Genomic DNA, 18,814 nt, shown 5'->3' with positions numbered 1-18,814 from the left:
AAAACAAGTCTAAATGTGGCAAATGGAAATATATACAGTCCAACCCACAACAAAGTCAAAATGCAGGCTAATATTATGTTGAATAACAAACAATTATTATTCCTTATACACACAGAAAATCAGTCAGTGTTCAGTGTCAGCTCTGCCTATTTTCTCCCCAACTGTTCCACACAATGAGAGTTTCATCCACAGTACTCTTCTGCTCGGCTCTCTGGTGCTGCATTATGATTTTCTTAACACCCTCGTCCGCCACTTCTTTTCAAAACAAACCCTGCTGTTAGCCCCAGATACCCCGGTGAGGCCTCTTAATTACCATAGCACACCTCTAGAATACAACCTTCCTGTTCCTCCCCCGAACGCTCCCAGACGCCTGCTAAAATTGACCAATTTCCATGGGAACAAAGTAGACTTCCAATGAGATCATACTCAGTCTTAGCACTCTGTGATGGTGCCAACACGGTTCCCAGCACGACACTGTTGTTGCTCCAATCCTGACAAATTGGCATACGTCGGGCTACACAATCTGTCTGTCTCACACACATTCACAGACATACACATACATAGAGAGATATAAACACACACACACCCATGAACACACACACACACAAACACACACACACACAATCATTAGGGCTGGGAATTGCCAGGGACCTCACGATACGATATTATCACGACACGATGGTGCCGAAACGGTATGTATTGTGACTCCCACGATTCTCATGATTCTATATGTATTGCGATTTGATACTGCGATTTTAATTGCAATTTCATGCTTCAAACATATTGCTCACTATAGGTCTGATGCAGAGAGACAAGAGAGAGCATGAGAAAACACGTTTTGATCAGTCAGAGAAATAAAATGCTGAAAACTATTTAAAAAGAAGATGGACACCAAGCTATAGGATGAAAAATACAAGAGTTTTGCTGCAGGTACAGCCGACAAATCGATACTTGGAGTCAGATACAGATATAATATCGTCCCCAAATAATATCACAATATGTAACTGTATCGATTTTTTCCCCCCATCACTAACAAACATATAAACAGCAATCAACAGTCGACAGATTGCTAAATGTATTATAGACTCAACTGTTGAACATGTTAATCCTTAAACAAGCCACTTAAAAGAGTGAAAATACATGAATAAAATCTTCTAATATTTAACACTCTTCCCAGCCTTGCTGTGAGACAGAGAGGTGAGGTGATGTATTTTACAGCTTGGTACAATGTGAAGTGTCCAGGCAGGGTTGTTGTAGCCCAAGCTGATAGACATATACTGCATCCCAAATGGCAACCTATTCCCTATTTACTGCACTACTTTTGACCAGGGCCGATAAGGGCTCTGGTCAAAAGTAGAGCACTTTATAGGGAAAAGCGTGCCATTTGGGACGGAACCATAGTGTAGTCTACAATGTATGCTCAGTGGATTTGACATGATCCAGTGTTGGCTGCTCTCTGCAGGAAGCTACGTCGCTAACGAAGTGGTAAATTCAGTGTTAATGAGTGGCTTCACTGTTACCACCTCTGAGGTAAAACCTTCCGAGCTCCCTATTCCATCCGTCTGCTGTGGTGTTACTGTAGGGGGTTATCAGGGAGGGAGAGGCAGAACAGACGCTCCGCATTTAAAGCTAACTTCACTGCTACCCCCCCGAACAGCAGGGTGGCAAAGCCATCAGAATATGATTTCTGCTTTAAAGGCTCATTAGTGGGGCTACTAGCATACGATATGACTCTCTCTCTCTCTGTTCCATATATAACAACCACAAGCAAACATTCAGGGTTCAACAGCGATGCGATAAAACATGTATTTTTTTGCTTCTATTTACTTAATTTAGTCAATGTTAAAAGGCTGACTTTGCCTTTCCGGAAGCTATTTACAAGGATTATAAGCTTAAATACATTTAAGCCGTATGCATAGATCGATCTGTATCTTATCAATGAGATGTATTACCATTAATCCAGCTCTGCATCATTCCCCAATACATCTTATATGAGAGAATGTTCAGCAAGAGATAATGTTCAGCAATCATTATGTTCTAGAACACTCTGAAATGGAACCTTTATATTCAGTCAAATTCTACTAAAGGAATAACAGAGCTCTTACTGAAACACCTCCCAGATATGTATAATGTTACTTGGCTTTTTCTTTCTTTCTTTGAATCAAAATTTTTTCGGGTCTATCAGCACTTGCAGTAACACTCATATAGCACCTCATCTTGAGGTTACTGCAGAAGAAACAGGGAGGCGATAATTGCATATTATCATTATTATTCTGGATTCCCTGATGATACAGAAACCTTTCTGAGATATTTAAAAAACAGCTTGTCTCAACGACCCATTGTCTTTAAAAGCATTGTAGAAAAGCATTTAAAACTTTAAACGTCTTACTCTTGACCCTCACCAAAACCTGCAATTTTTTTTACATTTATTACATTTTTATTGCAATTTTGTGTTACAAATGGAAAAATAACTAAAATATCTTTGTCGCTCCATTCATCAACATATTTATCATAATGTCCAGGAAATGGCAAAAATCTAATGTGAACAGCCTGAAAACATCATAAAACAAAGAGTGCCAGGCTAGCCAGGCTTAACATCAGTAAAGAATCAGTGCTAAAGGCTTTTGAGTTTGGTACTAGTGTCCAAATGAATTCCCTCTTCCCAACCAGGACCAGTCAACCAGACCAGTACAACCGCTGGAGCTGTCTGGATGGATCAACAGACAGCCACCCATCCCCATGCAGTATGTCTCTGCCGCCGCCTTCACTGGGAGAGAAAACACACATCTAAACAACAAGGGGGGCCGCTGCCCCTCAAGTATTGCTGCAGCTCCACAACTTCCTCAGCTAATGGGAACTATTGATTTATTTGACAAATAGTGAATTTATGAAGCTGCCTCTCAAGTGTGATAAGAGTATCAAAACCCACGGATCAAAACAAACAGGCAGAGATTCAGTCTGACTCTTCAGCAGTCCCAATGAGAGGAGAGCAGAGCACTGTTCTTCTCAATGCCATAGTGAATAGGAAAGGCTTGGTTCAGTTCATATTCTGGAGTGTGGTCTAAAGCCTCCAGTTAACCGCTACGGGATCAGTGTCTCTTATACGGGACGGTTGTTGCTCAGTATGCGATATGTGACAGAATGGTGTTGTAAACAACAGCCAACTTTCCGGGACATAGACATATCTTACATGGGCAGAAAGCTTAAATTCTTGTTAATCTAACTGCAGTGTCCAATTTCCAGTAGCTATTACAGCTAAAAAATACCATGCTATTGTTTGAGGATAGTGCACAACAACAAAACACTTTTATCACGGCAACTGGTTTGGTACATTCACCTCTGAAGGTAAATAATGTACTTACATTCAGTAATCTTGCTCTGATTTGTCATCCTGAGGGTACCAGATATAAAATGTAATGTAGGTTTGTTTGAGAAATCTTTTTTTTTTTCAAATGTAGGAACTGGGTTCTACAGTTTGACCTCTGACTCCACACCCACCCCACCCGGCCATCTAGATGTGTGAAGGTTAGTGTCTTTTCTGTAGGGAAGCTAATGATCCATCATTTATCACATTCCTGGGAATGTGCAAACTTAAATTTTGTAATACCATAGCATTTTTGTATGTTCTCTATAGTTATGTACTTGAAAACCAATTCAGCACATTTGGGAAAACTCCTGGCAGACTTGATACAAAATATTGTGTAGTGATGTAATTCTTCACTGGATCAGTCTGAAACTTTGCACACACATCTGGTGGACAACATCTAAATTACATCTAGAATCCTACATCACTGTCTGGCCTTTCTCTTGCATTTCAATGATGATGCAACAAAATAAAAATAGAAAACGCATGTTTTTTTGTTTGTATTATCTTTTACCAGATCTAATGTGTTATATTCTCCTACATTAATTTCACATTTCCACAAACTTCAAAGTGTTTCCTTTCAAATTATATCAAGAATATGCATATCCTTGCATCAGGTCCTGAGCTACAGGCAGTTAGATTTGGGTATTTTTAGGTGAAAATTGAAAAACCACATAGACCCAGAGACACAATATATGTTTGCTTAGGATGGGGTAAGCTTTTGAGGCATTTAGAAGTTATATACTTAAAAAAATTGATAGTTAATATCACAGATTGCACCTTTACCCACACAGACCCATGCACAGACACCAGAGAAACAGGCCTAAAACGATTAGTGTAGCCTACAACCCTCATAATAACACAGTAATAATTCACTAGAGCTATTCAGCAACTACTGTACATTTAGAGCTCACAATAATGAATTTACAATAAATTTAATGGTGCTTGTATTCATAAAGAGAATAAAGTGGGCAGTTTCATACATCAAATCAAATCAAATGTTATTTGTCACATGCTTTGTAAACAACAGGTGTAGACTAACAGTGAAATGTTTACTTATGGGCCCTTTCCAACAATGTAGCGAGAACAATAAAAAGAATAGAAAGACAATCTTGGCTATATACATGGGGTACCAGTACAGAGTCAATGTGCAGGGGTACGAGGTAATTGAGGTATATACGTACAGTTGAAGTCGGAAGTTTACATACACCTTAGCCAAATTCAGTTTTTCACAATTCCTGACATTTTATCCTAGTAAAAATTCCCTGTCTTAGGTCAGTTAGGATCACCACTTTATTTTAAGAATGTGAAATGTCAGAATAATAGTAGAGAGAATTATTTATTTCTGCTTTTATTTCTTTCATCACATTCCCAGTGGGTCAGAAGTTTACATACACTCAATTAGTATTTGGTAGCATTGCCTTTAAATTGTTTAACTTGGGTCAAACGTTTCGGGTAGTCTTCCACAAGCTTCCCACAATAAGTTGGGTGAATTTTGGCCCATTCCTCCTCACAGAGCTGGTGTAACTGAGTCAGGTTTGTAGGTCTCCTTGCTCGCACACGCTTTTTCAGTTCTGCCCACACATTTTCTATAGGATTGAGGTCAGGACTTTGTGATGGCCACTCCAATACCTTGACTTTGTTGTCCTTAAGCCATTTTGCCACAACTTTGGAAGTATGCTTGGGGTCATTGTCCATTTGGAAGACCCATTTACGACCAAGCTTTAACTTCCTGACTGATGTCTTGAGATGTTGCTTCAATATATCCACATAATTTTCCTTCCTCATGATGCCATCTATTTTGTGAAGTGCACCAGTCCCTCCTGCAGCAAAGCACCCCCACAGCATGATGCTGCCACCCCTGTGCTTCACGGTTGGGATGGTGTTCTTCGGCTTGCAAGCAACCCCCTTTTTCCTCCAAACATAACGATGGTCATTATGGCCAAACAGTTCTATTTTTGTTTCATCAGACCAGAGGACATTTCTCCAAAAAGTATGATCTTTGTCCTCATGTGCAGTTGCAAACCGTAGTCTGGCTTTGTTATGGCGGTTTTGGAGCAGTGGCTTCTTCCTTGCTGAGCGGCCTTTCAGATTATGTCGATATAGGACTCCTTTTACTGTGGATATAGATACTTTTGTACCTGTTTCCTCCAGCATCTTCACAAGGTACTTTGCTGTTGTTCTGGGATTGATTTGCACTTTTCGCACCAAAGTATGTTCATCTCTCTCCTTCCTGAGCGGTATGACGGCTGCGTAGTCCCATGGTGTTTATACTTGCGTACTATTGTTGGTAAAAATGAACGTGGTATGTTCAGGCGTTTGGAAATTGCTCCCAAGGATGAACCAGACTTGTGGAGGTCAACACATTTTTTTCCGAGGTCTTGGCTGATTTCTTTGATTTTCCCATGATGTCAAGCAAAGAGGCACTGAGTTTGAAGGTAGGCCTTGAAATACATCCACATGTACACCTCCAATTGACTCAAATGATGTCAATTAGCCTATCAGAAGCTTCTAAAGCCATGACATCATTTTCTGGAATTTTCCAAGCTGTTTAAAGGCACAGTCAAGTTAGTGTATATAAACTTCTGACCCACTGGAATTGTGATACAGTGAATTATAAGTGAAATAATCTTTCTGTAAACAATTGTTGGAAAAATGACTTGTGTCATGCACAAAGTAGATGTCCTAACTGACTTGCCAAAACTATAGTTTGTTAACAAGAAATTTGTGGAGTGCTTGAAAAACAAGTTTTAAATGACTCCAACCGAAGTGTATGTAAACTTGCAACTTCAACTGTACATATATGTAGGGGTAAAGTGACTAGGCAACAGGATAGATAATAATCAGTAGCAGCCGTGTGATGAATCAAAAGAGTAAGTGCAAAGGGGGGTCAATGCAGATAGTCTAGGTAGCTATTTAACTAACTATTTAGCAGTCGTATGGCTTGAGGGTAGAAGCTGTGCAGGGTCCTGTTGGTTCTAGACTTGATGCATGACATTTGTGCATGACATGACGTTTGGCTTGATTAAGTTTATTTTTATCATCCAGATAGCTTGTCAACAAAAGGTAATTTACATCATAAAGGCATCCACTCTCTCTAGAGGGATTTTGGGGTATGATTATGTATGTCTGTATCCTGATTCGGGGTGTGATTATGTATGCCTGTATCCTGAGCAGATGCACTCAGTCCTGTCAGCTGAATCGTGCTAATGTAATTACACAAAGCCTTTCATAACCAAACAATGTCATCCACTGCTAAAGTAAAAAGACATGTATTTGACTCAACTGGTTCTAATGAGAAGAAATGCATTTGTCACTAGTGCACTACTTTTGACCAGGGCCGACAGGGTTATGGTCAAAAGTAGTGTACTATCTAGGGAATAGGGAACCATTTGGGACATAGACACTGTTATAGATTAAAATGATATATTAATAGCTTATGATCTAAAATAGGTTGTGGTGTGTATATTTGGACTCAGTTAACAAAGGTTCAGAAGAATGTGAGAATAATAGAACATGCCTTGAGCTTTCTTTCTATTCTATGGAACCACAACAAAAATGGCAAGAAAAAAAACACTGATTACACACAAGGAAGGCAATAGTGATGTAAAGTTGTGGCAATGTGGAGTGGACTCAAATTCAACTAGCCCCGAATTTCACTAAACAAAAGAATAATACATCCTGTCAGTACAAACCGAGTGGGCTAGTTTCCTTTCACTGAGTTAAGACTAAGGAGCATGTCTAAAAAAATACACCTCGCACCAAACCCCCAAACCCTCTCACCCCAAACCTTTCCATGCCCTTCTCTCTAAAAAACAGAAAGAGAATAAATGAAATGGTAGATTTACTGATGAAAAAAAAGGTGTAACGAGAATATTGGGAGTGATAAAAGAGGACAGGGAGCGAGTGACAGTTGGGTTAAGACAGAAGTCATGTTCAATAGCAGGTAGCAACATCAAACGCTTGAGTTCACAGGGAACCTATGCACCCTTGTCTAGCACGAGGATTTTCTGTTGTGTGGAGTAGATTATATCTGTTCAAACTGCTGACATGGCCTCATTTTCTGCCCGTAGTGTTAGAGGGGGGATTAAACTATATAAACTTTGAAGCTTTAAACAATACCTTTCAAAATTAAAAGGATTAAGGGAGGGATGTCTGATGGGGATTTCCCTGGGCTTTGTTAGTTTTAAACTTCTCTCATTTTTAAGGAGAAAGGAGGAGTGACCATTTTAGTGAGTTCTCTCTCGCTCACAATGCGGAGGAGACCAGGGCCAGTGGCCACAGAGGAGCAGCTACTTTCCCTATGGGCTATGGTCAAAAGTAATGTGCTATATAGGGAGTAGGGTGCCATTTGGGACACAGTCACTGAGAATACTACAGCAGACAGATGGTTCATGAACATCATATCTGTTCTGTTTAGATACACACACACTGATCCACCCAATAATTAGAAGAAAACACTCACTGGCAACATCCCAAATGGCACTCTATTCCCTGTATACAGTAGTGCACTACTTTTGACCAGAGCCCTATGGGCCCTGGTCAAAAGTAATGCACTAAATAGGGAATAAGGTGCCATTTGGGACACAAACACTAACCAAAGCATATTGCCGCCACACTCATCTACTCGGGTGGTTCTGGCAAGCTATGCAGTGCTGTTCATGCCTGTTGAAAATGGCACATTTCCATGTATTACTGTGTTTGTTGCCTCCTTCATGACATGAGCTGTTGATTCAAAATACAAATTCATATCTTCTCATCTGTTTTGAATATGTGATGTAGGTCTAGATGTAGATTCCATTGGTAGCTTTGCTACTTGTATTTATTTTATTTATTTATTAGTTGTATGGATGTTGGCTTTTAATAAATGTGATGATTACCATAGACTCTAGAGCTCACTATATATAAATACTTTGGGGCTATATGCATGATACAAGCAGTTGCTATGATCATGATTGGGCATGCTCAGATTGCACCCCATCTTTTTTGTTGAGATGGAATTATATAAAATACAGGCCTATCAAACTTTTCTGTAGTCAGACACGTGACCAATCACATGAAAGAGATGTCAGTGTCAAACTCCTCTCCAAACGGAGGACAGGCTCCTCTCTCTCTGCCGAGTGAGCAGGCATCAGCATGCTTACATCTGGAGGAATGTCAAGCATCACACACATCAGGATGAAAAACCTCTCATTACCTTTCTTTAAAAACATAATATGAATATCTGGCTCCGTCAGTCGTACAGAGTACATGGCAAGCATGGATCAGGCAGAACAAGGTATAACAAGGACCTCTCACTAGCTAGCTACAGTACAAAGCAACCCAAACTCAATTGATTTAGCATTATTCATCATCAGTAGAACAGAACATTGTCCCGATTTAAAGTACTTTTAAATCTGTGTGTTCTCCGATTATATTATTCTGTTTTAAAATACTTTCGGCAATTAGTGTGTTCTCCAGGTAAAGAACGTGTAATCTAGCAGGCCATTAGAGTGTTGTTAGATTGCTACACCTACTACATTGCAGCTGAGCTGAACTATATGGCTGGCCAGAAGTGGGGATGTGGTCCTTAGTCCTAGGCCCATAAACAAGAAGCAAATTCTCTGCAAAGTCTAACAATAATAATAACAACTGGCCCTGAACTGTTCCTGGTTAGAAGGAAGGAAAATAACTTTCCCCTTACAAGCAAACAATAAAATAATAAAATACACATAGATATAGCCAGGGATACAAGTAATGAAACACAAACCTTTCCAATCAAACATCATTTTATTTATTAACCTTTATAATCTAACCCACAATGCACTCTGGGTGATCAGAGACACTGAGCAACTTGAACACACTGACCCTGACAGCAATGGGATTCCCTCTTGTCATTTCTCAAGGTCTACCTATCTAAGCCGTGCATACAGTACACACACACATACACCGAGACTCACACACAGACCCCCTTCCCACACACACACACCAAGACACACACACACACATAACATGATTATTCAGTGGTGCTTGTCAATTGCACCTTTCCAGCATGGATCAAAGAGTGGCTTGCACCAGGGGTCCTGTACCAGGACCAGTCATTAACATGGGCCTGCCACTCTATCAGCCCAGCCTCCAAATAAATCAAAGGGTCGGCCGGGGAAGAAAAGAGGCTAATATTTCCTCAATAACCCCAGAGAGACTCCATGGAGAGATGCAAATTGCCTCCCAGGAGACCCTAGGGGGATGTGGAGGACAAGGGAAGCTGGCTGGGAGGCACCGCACTGGGGAAGCTAATGAGTATAATGGTAAATGTATACAAGGAGAGGTGGAGGAGGAGGAGAAAGCCCTCTCTATTCATACCAATTAATATAATCTTATCAATGGTGGTACACCGTGGAGAGGTGGGGTGGGGTGGGCTAGCGTCTACCATCTAACCCTTAGCCACTGATCACAGGCAAGGGTTCAACACACACTGAGATACACACACACATACTACACACACACACACTCCCCACGTCCATCCTCTGAGTGTGTGTATTATTCAACACAGACTAGGCCCCGGTCATTAACCCTATGGGAGGCTGGTCAAGCCTGGGGGGGTTAAGGAGATTTTAAAAACCTCCCTCCCTCTCCAGATCAAAACAAATCATACCAAATCAAAGAGGTTCACAAATGTCCCTTTTTTGACGACTGACTGATCCCCCATTGTTCTGAGATCTTATATTTTATAGTACAGATGTAGCAACACTACGACTGTACTAAATACCATTGTAAGTAGTCTTCTTCCACCTGCTATCTGCAATTTTAAATATAGATTAATGGCATCTATTGCTAATGCATGATATGACTATAACATGATATAACTTCATGCATTATGCTGCTCTAAGCGTGATTGCATCAGTTTGTGCCCATTCAGAAAAATTATCCACAGAATACTGTTTTTGTGAAGGATGATTTGATCTTTCATTCCTTTTATTTAATTTGTTTGTTTGTTCTTTTCTTCTCACTAACTTTCTGTTTTATTAACAGATGCTGTGGGATTCATTTCAAGTTGACTCTTCAAAGACTCTCACTCAAATGTTCGCCAGGCAGTGCTTTCATCGTCAACATTAGGATTACTCACTATAAAAACCTGATTTTGAAGCCCTACAAATATTTTAATCTCTAACGATTCAGTTTATTACAGTTTATTACTATCAATCACTATCAATCTGTCAAACATACAGAGTGAGAGTCTGAAACTATAACTTATAGCTCGTTCAAAATATTTTCATCTCTAACGATTCAGTTTATTACTATCAATCATTACTATCAACCAGCTGAACATGTGTATCTGTAAGATACACTCCCTTAATCGCTTTCTATTTAAATATGTATTTTATATCTATGCATCTTTACATCAATAGAGCAAGATATGAATACTAAAGTAGAGATTGACCAAATCCTCAATTACCCCAATAAGTTATCTATCAGATAACTGAGTACTGGTTTGAACTAACATTAATTAATGATTGTCATACTCACATGGGAGTACTTGTCAGATTTGTGTCACGAGAGGTATATTACTGTAACCTGATCATGTGTATAACTGGACCTCTTCCAATACCAACAGTGACCAACAGATGGCCCTGCTGCAGCCTTCCTGTCCTGTACACACAGGTGGACTGAATACAACATTTCACCCGCAGAGACTCAACACACTATGAAACACTAGAAGCCTCAATTGTGAAACGCAAGATACTGTGTACTTCATGACGTTATATATGAGCCACTTTATATGGATATACTGTATTCTAGTCATGGCTCATCCTATATAACTACTGCTGTACACACATTTTCTATTCACATACTGTCCATACTGTATTTACACACCACTATATATACAGTACCAGTCAAAAGTTTGGACACACCTACTCATTCCAGGGTTTTCTTTATTTTTACTATTTTCTACATTGTAGAATAATAGTGAAGACATCGAAACTATGAAATAACACATATGGAATCATGTAGTAACCAAAAAACTGTTAAACAAATCAAAATATATTTTATATTTGAGATTCTTCAAAGTAGCCACCCTTTGCCTTGATGACAGCTTTGCACACTCTTGGCATTCTCTCAACCAGCTTCATGAGATAGTCACCTGGAATGCATTTCAATTAACAGGTGTGCCTTCTTAAAAGTTAATTTGTGGAATTTATTTCCTTCTTAATGCGTTTGAGCCAATCAGTTCTGTTGTTACAAGGTAGGGGTGGTATATAGAAGATAGCTCTATTTGGTAACAGACCAAGTCCATATTATGGCAAGAACAGCTCAAATAAGCAAAGAGAAACGACAGTCCATCATTACTTTAAGACATGAAGGTCAGTCAATATGGAACATTTCAAGAACTTTCAAAGTTTCTTCAAGTGCAGTCGCAGAAACCATCAAGCGCTATGATGAAACTGGCTCTCATGAGGACCGCCACAGGAAAGGAAGACCCAGAGTTACCTCTGCTGCAGAGAATAAGCTCATTAGAGTTACCAGCCTCAGAAATTGCAGCCCAAATAAATGCTTCACAGAGTTCAAGTAACAGACACATCTCAACATCAACTGTTCAGAGGAGACTGCATGAATCAGGCCTTCATGGTCGAATTGCTGCAAAGAAACCACTACTAAAGGACACCAATAATAAGAAGAGACTTGCTTGGGCCAAGAAACAGGAGCAATGGACATTAGACCAGGGGAAATCTGTCCATTGGTCTGATGAGTCCAAATTTGACTTTTTTGGTTTCAACCGCCGTGTCTTTGTGAGATGCAGAGTAGGTGAACGGATGATCTCCGCATGTGTGCAAAGCTGTCTTCAAGGCAAACGGTGGCCATTTGAAGAATCTCAAATCTCAAATATATTTTGATTTGTTTAACACTTTTTTGGTTACTACATGATTCCATATGTGTTATTTCATAGTTTTGATGTCTTCACTATTATTCTACAATGTAAAAAAATTGTACAAATAAAGAAAAACCCTTGAATTAGTAGGTGTGTCCAAACATTTGACTGGTACTGTATATACTTATTTATATTCCGGACTCTGACATTGCTCATTCTGATATTTCTTAATTTCGTTCTTTCTAGATTATGTGTGTATTGTTTTGTATTGCTAGGTATTACTGCACTAATGGAGCTAGAAACAAGCATTTCATTGCACCTGCGATAACATATGCAAATCTGTGTACGCGACCAATAAACTTCGATTTGATTAGAAGAATAACTGTACCAATGATCAAAAATATATTTCTTCATACTATCACACAAATATCTGAGTAGGATACTGTAATTTACCAGGTAAAAGTCCTTCAATGCAATTCTTTTAAGATTTGTAATATAACCTCTGCAGTCAGAATAATGAGATTCCCAGCAATTTAGTTCAACAGCATTAGTATGGACAGCTGACTATGCAGAGGTCTTACCCCTCTTAAGAAGTGAATACTCAAATCAGAACATGACTTAGTTTAAGGGAGCATTTGCACTGTCCTAAAAATGGCTAACAAATCCTTCAAAAACACCATATGAAAAAATGTCCCTGATCTACCCTTTTGAAGGTCATTTATAAATCAAGCTGGAAGGTGCTGATTAGATGAGGATTTGTCTCCCTGAGATGGTTGAGAGGAGAGAAAGGAAGGTTCATCACTATGTAACAACTACCCATAAGTATAACGGTAGGCTCAGAATGCCACATTTCATTCAGCGTACCCATAGAAACCTTGGCATCAGCATAATTGTAGCTAACCTGTGTACCCCTACGCTCAAATCTCTAAAATATCACATCAAACTCCGAGAATAAATGTGAAATTTAATGTGGATGACCACAACCTTGATAGATATCACAGAAAGGTCCAGCTGCCTTGTTACTAATGTAGTGGCAAACTTCTGCCTTTACCCTCTCAATCAATACAGACACAGGATTTACATTTTTGGTTAATTGGCGCTCAATGAGTGAATAGCTCCTACATCAATAGAACATTCTTCCGGCCTTGGTCGTATTGATCCTGGAATCTGCACAAGAATTCACAAACATGTATTTTCAGATTGGGCCTTCTTGTCTGTGGTCTAGCATGTGGTTAAATGTGGATTATATTATGTGGTCACATTCTGAGGATTATATTATTGCTACAGAGCTACAAAATGGAAATACAAATACTTTATTTTTCTTTTAAATATCACTAAATGTACCTGTATTTATATGTGCATTCAACATACTGTAGACTTGGTGTAGACTTCTCTATTTCAGTCATAAGTAAATCGTGTATACAGTTAACATCTTAGAAATGTAGTTTCATTTAGTATGGAACACAATGAAAACATTTCTATCCTTTTTTTCTGAAATATTGCATTTTTTTAGTGATTGTCTTGTAGCGACTGCCTTCACTGTTCTCAGATTCTACAAATTCTTGTCTTAAAATGATAGACTGCAATGACAATAATGATTGCCTATTGTTATGTGCCATTGTTCATCTAGGCCTGTATTTCAACTCCTCTGAATGGGGGGTTAAGGCAACGGACAGATAGGCTGACACTGTAGAGCCACTTCAATAAGCCTGTGTTACTGGAGTGGCCAGTGAGTTTAGGGGTCAAAACCCCAGGAGACCAGCAAGGTGCTAGGACCCTCTCTCTCTCTACACATGATGCACTATATAGTCCCAGTAAGAGACAAACAGGGAACGTTGTGAATGTCCTGAGGACGTCCCCTGTTACCTGGGATATAGATCAAACGTACCATAAAAGTATGTAATTCAAGAAAATAGAATATTCATTTCAATATTACAATATTACTAGCTCACATAACAACACTTAAAATCACACTCAGAATATTATTGTTTTGCGTCAATCTCTTCTTGGTCTATGTGTATGACTGGAGGTATAATCAGAGTAACAGGAAATAGACTTAACGCTGCCTATGACCTGCCAAGTGTAGTGTAGTGTAGTGCAGGAGGAGGCAGTGAGGCAGTGACACATGGGCTGCATCCCAAATGGTACCCTATTCCCTGTGGCTCTTGGTCAAACTTTGTGCACTATATACTGTAGGGAATAGGGTGCAATTTGGGACGTAGCCAGGAAAGTGACATCTGAGATTTAATTTGACTCTGCTTAATCTAATCACACCCAGCTATAGTATCAGAGCAGTTCACAGCTCTGAGCTACAGTTTCAGGTGTTATGGCAGTATGTATGGAGACACACAACTGTGTCACACAATCATCACACCTCAACAACACACAGTAACATTATTGTGCGTTAAGATCCCTTTCCTTCAATATAACCTGAAAAATATTATAAATCATGCATGACTTCTTCTTCAATTTTGAATTGAATCTACATTTATTGAGGTATACAAAGTTAGGTAGCCCTTTCCTGCAGTCAAATGACTAGTGGCCTCATGGGTGGAATTGTATTAATATCATAATTAATAAAAATAAAAATAAAAAAATTGTCGAAAGTCTGGTGTTTCTATGTCAAATGGTTTTGTTATATTTCAGTCTTCTGTAACGTATACAAAGTGTAATATTGGGACGCAAACTCAAAATTGAATACATTTCAACTCTATATCTAACATATCTGACATGGTACAGGTGTATTCTTTTTAAGCCCATAACTATGTGTGAAGTGTATACTTTGGTTTCAAAGTAGATTTGTTTAAGACTACCAAGAAACACTCTGTGTGACCCTGATTTAGCAAACTGCAGTAAAAGGTTATGGTTAATATGGTTCAGCACAAAATACAATCGTAGACATGTTACTAATGCTTGTGGTTTACTAATAAATAATTCCAAAGCAGTCATTCCTTACCAATCTATTCCAAACCATTGGTTCCACCCTACGGTCTTCTGAAAACCCACCTGTAATAAAGAAATAAAAATTGTCTTTATGTATGCACACATTAATATAGCACAGCATACAGTATCAAAACTTGAGTTTTAAAAGTGATACACAAATGTTCCCTTCAATGTTAATGGTCCAATGGCAGTGTTGGCTACTGAAGTACAGTGAGGGAAAAAAGTATTTGATCCCCTGCTGATTTTGTACGTTTGCCCACTGACAAAGAAATGATCAGTCTATAATTTTAATGGTAGGTTTATTTGAACAGTGAGAGACAGAATAACAACAAAAAAATCCAGAAAAACGCAGAAGCAATCAATCAATCAGATTCCAAACTCTCCACCATGGCCAAGACCAAAGAGCTCTCCAAGGATGTCAGGGACAAGATTGTAGACCTACACAAGGCTGGAATGGGCTACAACACCATCGCCAAGCAGCTTGGTGAGAAGGTGACAACAGTTGGTGCGATTATTTGCAAATGGAAGAAACACAAAAGACTGTCAATCTCCCTCGGCCTGGGGCTCCATGCAAGATCTCACCTCGTGGAGTTGCAATGATCATGAGAATGGTGAGGAATCAGCCCAGAACTACACGGGAGGATCTTGTCAATGATCTCAAGGGAGCTGGGACCATAGTCACCAAGAAAACAATTGGTAACACACTACGCCGTGAAGGACTGAAATCCTGCAGCACCCGCAATGTCCCCCTGCTCAAGAAAGCACATATACAGGGCCGTCTGAAGTTTGCCAATGAACATCTGAATGATTCAGAGGAGAACTGGGTGAAAGTGTTGTGGTCAGAAGAGACCAAAATGGAGCTCTTTGGCATCAACTCAACTCGCCGTGTTTGGAGGAGGAGGAATGCTGCCTATGACCCCAAGAACACCATCCCCACCGTCAAACATGGAGGTGTAAACATTATGCTTTGGGGGTGTTTTTCTGCTAAGTGGACAGGACAACTTCACCGCATCAAAGGGACGATGGACGGGGCCATGTACCGTCAAATCTTGGGTGAGAACCTCCTTCCCTCAGCCAGGGCATTGAAAATGGGTCGTGGATGGGTATTCCAGCATGACAATGACCCAAAACACACGGCCAAGGCAACAAAGGAGTGGCTCAAGAAGAAGCACATTAAGGTCCTAGAGTGGCCTAGCCAGTCTCCAGACCTTAATCTCATAGAAAATCTGTGGAGGGAGCTGAAGGTTCGAGTTGCCAAACGTCATGCTCAAAACCTTAATGACTTGGAGAAGATCTGCAAAGAGGAGTGGGACAAAATCCCTCCTGAGATGTGTGCAAACCTGGTGGCCAACTACAAGAAACGTCTGACCTCTGTGATTGCCAACAAGGGTTTTGCCACCAAGTACTAAGTCATGTTTTGCAGAGGGGTCAAATACTTATTTCCCTCATTAAAATGCAAATCAATTGATAACACAAGTTTTTCTGGATTTTTTTGTTGTTATTCTGTCGCTCACTGTTCAAACCTACCATTACAATTATAGACTGATCATGTCTTTGTCAGTGGGCAAACGTACAAAATCAGCAGGGGATCAAATACTTTTTTCCCTCACAATAGGACATTTCCTATAGATTCAATGGTTAATACTAAGAGGATATTGTCAATGTGTGCCACATCATCCAATCATTCTGCCCTTATTTCCTTTTGCTACTAAAAGATTTTGGGTCCTTGGTACTATATCCTTCCATAGATTACTAAAATATCTAATCTCTCTCTGCAGCTGCTCATCTGAGTTGCTAATTCAGGGCAGTGTACTCCCGTTGCAGTAGTCCCTGGCGTCTTCATTTATAGCAGTATGAGCACGTCAAGCCAGCAGACTCAGTGTGTGTTCCAAATGGCACCCTATTCCCTACATAGTGCACTACCTTTGACCTGAGCGCCCTATGAGCACAAGATGTTTTGCTATGCCGTGCATTCTGGGAATTCTGGCATCTTATATTTGACCTTGTCAAGTTACATATAATCAATTTGAGGATAACTTGCCTAGTCCATCATTTTATTAAGTCAAACTAGGAAATCAGTTTACAAGGAATTTGCTGTGTGTAAATATGTATGTATGTGTGTGTGTGTGTGTGTGTGTGTGTGTGTGTGTGTGTGTGAAGCCAGAGTGTAGATAAACTTTCATATAAAGTAAATATTATTTGAGTTAGGTCATAATCATAGATTATTCTAATATGCTATAAATGCTTCGGCATTTGCATGTATTTCAGGTATAGTGTAACTGGGGTGAGTGACTCCCATAACTGAAAGGTGTTATTAACGTGCTATGAATGTGGGCATAATTCATTAGCAGTTGTTGTGGCAGATGCCCTTCAAAGTGCAAAGATCCCATTGCCTTTTAAGTAGGCTACTGCAGGAATCTGTTTCTAGAACAATGGTTAACAGTTAACAGTAGGGCATGCAGAGACATGATCCCCATATAATGCATTTTACATATTGTTTTCATGTTTGGAATGGAATGGACACAGTGGAACAAAGTGATATTTATACATGCAAATAGCACTTGATTCTATGATATTTTATCTTCAGTATGGGAAAGGCATTCCATGACAGCAGAACCCCCCAAATGTGTGTATATATTCTAATAGTATTTAATACTTTGAAACAATGGGTCTAAGTTTCAAATAGGTCAAGTGCATGATTCGTGTAAGTCTTTTAAAAAGTTGAGGAGGTAGCCTAGGGTAGTGGCTACAAATCCGACCTAATTAGTTGAGGAATGCATTGCTCCATGCTCGTTTGAATACTTGAAGTGTCAAATGACTCAAATCTCAGACTTGCTGCAGATGCGACACGTATAGCTCTGTCTGGAGTTTGACAACACCCCTTTGAAAATATATAGACCTCTGTGTTAAGTTATTGGGGACAGGTAGGCTCCTGCCCCATTGCGTAGCTACAGAAACAACAAAGAGTCTATTGAGTAGCCGTAAGCTAAGAACTTTTGGAACGGTGCTCAACTACAACATACAGGACAATGGAGTGCTTATTGAGAATCGGGTAACTTGACAGTGCACAAATTGGTGAATAGAAGTCAAGTCCATCGGTCCATACTGACCATTATGCATGTCGAGCCAACGTCTTGCGTTATCTCATCTCTATGCCAGTATGGTGCCAGTGTGTCCGCTGTGTTCCCTGCTCAATAAAACCAAGGGCTACCACGAACCTCTCAACATGTCAACACCCGATACCTCAAATAATAATTTATTGTCTATAGACGCGTGTATCAAAGCATGAGACCTACCTTCCCAATGCAGGAAACAATAACAATTGACAAGTTTGTCATTACACTTGACACTGTACGTTTTTCGTCCTCCATCCATTACACTGTCGCCATTTTGCTTAAAATTCTGCAGGTTAAACTATAATTCTGAGGGATGTTCGCAGCGGAGGGAAAGAACTGTTAACGTCAGCTGAATAGTACAGCGCATAGGACTTTTTCTCTCTCGTCGATACTGCAAAAGCCAATGAACATAATGTAATAGAATCGGTATTTTATTCCATTCATGTTCGATTTATGGCATTGGTCTTCACGACAAAACTAACGGTCCCCTATTCAAGATATGGATCATCCCAGACCCGCTGTAGAAAAGTCGTTGGGTTAAAT

General features: G+C 39.7%; 1 protein-coding gene across 1 annotated transcript in view; it reads right to left on the bottom strand.

The window, feature by feature from the left end:
* Window positions 1-18,534, bottom strand: part of LOC121533924 (zinc finger protein 644) — a 32,136-nt gene extending 13,602 nt beyond the window's left edge. Inside the window, exons 1-2 of the mRNA XM_041840287.1 lie at window positions 18,452-18,534; window positions 15,169-15,218 (exon numbers count right to left, since the gene is read on the bottom strand). The gene's annotated coding sequence lies outside the window, so the exon portion shown is untranslated. The remainder of the gene's footprint in view (window positions 1-15,168; window positions 15,219-18,451) is intronic.
* Between the last annotated feature and the right edge of the window lie 280 nt (window positions 18,535-18,814).

Source organism: Coregonus clupeaformis, chromosome 20 (assembly GCF_020615455.1).
Source record: "Coregonus clupeaformis isolate EN_2021a chromosome 20, ASM2061545v1, whole genome shotgun sequence".
NCBI lineage: Eukaryota > Metazoa > Chordata > Actinopteri > Salmoniformes > Salmonidae > Coregonus > Coregonus clupeaformis.
The sequence above is the reverse complement of the archived record's forward strand: the minus strand, read 5'-3'. Positions and strand labels throughout refer to the sequence as shown.